The following is a 2774-nucleotide window of genomic DNA, read 5'->3' as shown; positions in this document are numbered from 1 at the left end:
TAGCCCGTGACAAAGCAAAAACAGGTTTAGACATTTTTGCTAATTTATTAAAAATATAAAGTATTCAGACCATTTGATATGAGACTCGAAATTGAGCTCAGGTGCATCCTGTTCCATTGATCATCCTTGAGATGTTTCTACAACTTGATTGGAGTCCATCTGTGGTAGATTCAATTGATTATACATGATTTGGAAAGGCACACACCTGTCTATATAAGGTCTCACAGTTGACAGTGCATGTCAGTGCAAAAACCAAGCCGTGAGGTCGAAGGAATTGTCCGTAGTGCTCCGAGACAGGTTTGTGTCGAGGCACAGATCTGGGGAAGTGTACCAAAAATGTCTACAGCATTGAAGGTCCCCAAGAACACAGTGGCCTCCATCATTATTAAATGGAAGAAGTTTGGAACCACTAAGTCTCTTTCCTAGAGCTGGCCGCCTGGCCAAACTGAGAAATCGGGGGGAGAAGGGCCTTGCTCAGGGAGGTGACCAAGAACCCGATGGTCACTCGGACAGAGCTCCAGAGTTCCTCTGAGGAGATGGGAGAACCTTCAACAAGGACAACCATCTCTGCAGCACTCTACCAATCAGACTTCATGGTAGAGTGGCAAGACGGAAGCCACTCCTCTGTAAAAGGCATGATATGACAGCACGCTTGTGTTTGCCAAAAGAAACAAGATTCTCTGGTCTGATGAAACCAAGATTGAACTCTTTGGCCTGAATGCCAAGCTTCACTTCTGGATGAAACCTGGCACCAACCCTATGGTGAAGCATGGTGGTGGCAGCATCATGCTGTGGGATGTTTTCAGCGGCAGGCACTGGGAGACTAGTCAAGATCGAGGGAACGATGAACAGAGCAAAGTACAGAGAGATGCTTGATGAAAGATTGATGAAGGGAAAAAAACAATATAATCCATTTTAGAATAAGATTGTCACGTAACAAAATGTGGAGAAAGTCAAGGGGTCTGAATACTTTCCGAATGCACTGTACATAGCCATTGAGTGCTCTAATGAAAATGACACAATAGGCTGAATGCAATTAACTAGCAAGAAAACCAATCACTCAACTTAGCATATAGGCACAGAAAAGATAAGCAAGTCCTGATGTACGAATGTCTGTGTACAAAATTGTGGGCCACAGCAGCTGACAGAAACACAAATTGAGGAAGACAAGAGACTCTTCTGGCTCAAAGCTATGCACATGTTGATGTAATCATTTCCAATGACCTGAGGATTTTTCTGTCGGGCATAGAGAGAAACAGGAGACAAATAGCTTTCCCCCCCCGTTGGCTAATTCCCATCTCTCTCTTTCTCTCCCCCTCTTTCTTCTGTGATTAATTCAGCCACCCAAAATAGATTGCTATAATTAATGCTAGGTTACTAGTAGAGCATAGTCCCTTTCACACAGACTCAGAGTACAAACATGAGAATTGTCAAGAGGCTGACAAAAATAGCACATCCCAAAGTAACTTCCTTTAGTAACCTATATATCACTGGGCTGGTTTCAGAGACAAAAAAGACCCCTCCCATGTTCTCGACTGGAAGTTACAAGGCCAAAACCCTAAACAGTATATTCAAACACTGCCGGTCAGAGCGGGGTGGAAGTTCAGCCCGTTGTTCAGCAGTCACACCCTGATTATCACAAAGGGAGCAACGCCCTCCACTGCTGGCTGCCTCTCAGCTCGCCACTGATTGGATTACCTTTGACCCCCTCCCTTTGTGAGCCCAGCTGGTCTGTCCCTCCGTGTGTCCGTCTGGCTAACAAAACGGTGCCAACTTTAAATGCTGCAATCTAACTAAAAGGAAGGGGAAACAGTTTGGGGAGATGAGAGGTTGCCAGGCAATCAGTTGCTTATTCCTCAACCAAATCCTCATCCATTTCTTACTGACTGCATTAAAATGGTCTGATACCAGCCAAGACAATAGACCTAAGTTTAAAGTCATTGTACCACAGGGCTGCACCCAGGTCAGACCCAGCCCAGCCCTAGAGATTCCTGCCCATGCAGCTGTCTAGCTATCCAAGCAGGTGGTCCTGGATCCTGGGCTAAGCCACACTGTCCCCATGTTAATACTCGGAATGTGACACCAAGGAGGGGAAACCATAGCACTCAGAGGCCAACAGACTGACAGACCCCCGAAATAACATGACTCGCTGTGCTCAAGAATGTAAGGTATGCAATCAAGACACGTGTAAAGAATGTTCACGCACTGTTGTTTATCGATACACGATATGCATACCTATATGTCAACTCAAGCACTTAAACCGCTTTTTTTATTTTAAATTACAAATACATAGGGTACTCGAGATCATTCCTAGCGTTGCTTTGCACATTTGACGGTGGGACTTTTTCACGGGTGGGTGACGTCGATGTAAAACTTGTCTTGAGTTGTCAACACTTTGGCCTCAAGGAGGGGAGGGACCTCTGGCTTTCTCATCCAATGGGGTTTGAGAAGGAGACGAGGAGAGATTAGAGAGGACGCGAGGACAACGCAATTGAGATCTACCCCTGTTCTCTGTCTCAGGGCGGAGAAACAGATCAATACAGCAGATACGCACCACCTGTCAATGTATTACATTCATCGATGCCTTTCAGATGGGCTGCTGAGTCACATATTTTGCCTAATGGTGACAACACCATGTCAGGGCGCATAAGTATGGCAAAGAAATGGCCATGATGGGATGACAAGAAATTTGATGCATCCTCATCATCATCCCCAGCCTCAACAATCATTGGTTTCTAACAAGAGGATAAGTGTATAGTGTGGGGGACATCTGG

This window comes from Salvelinus namaycush, chromosome 23 (genome assembly GCF_016432855.1).
Source record: "Salvelinus namaycush isolate Seneca chromosome 23, SaNama_1.0, whole genome shotgun sequence".
Taxonomy (NCBI): Eukaryota; Metazoa; Chordata; class Actinopteri; order Salmoniformes; family Salmonidae; genus Salvelinus; species Salvelinus namaycush.
The sequence above is the reverse complement of the archived record's forward strand: the minus strand, read 5'-3'. Positions refer to the sequence as shown.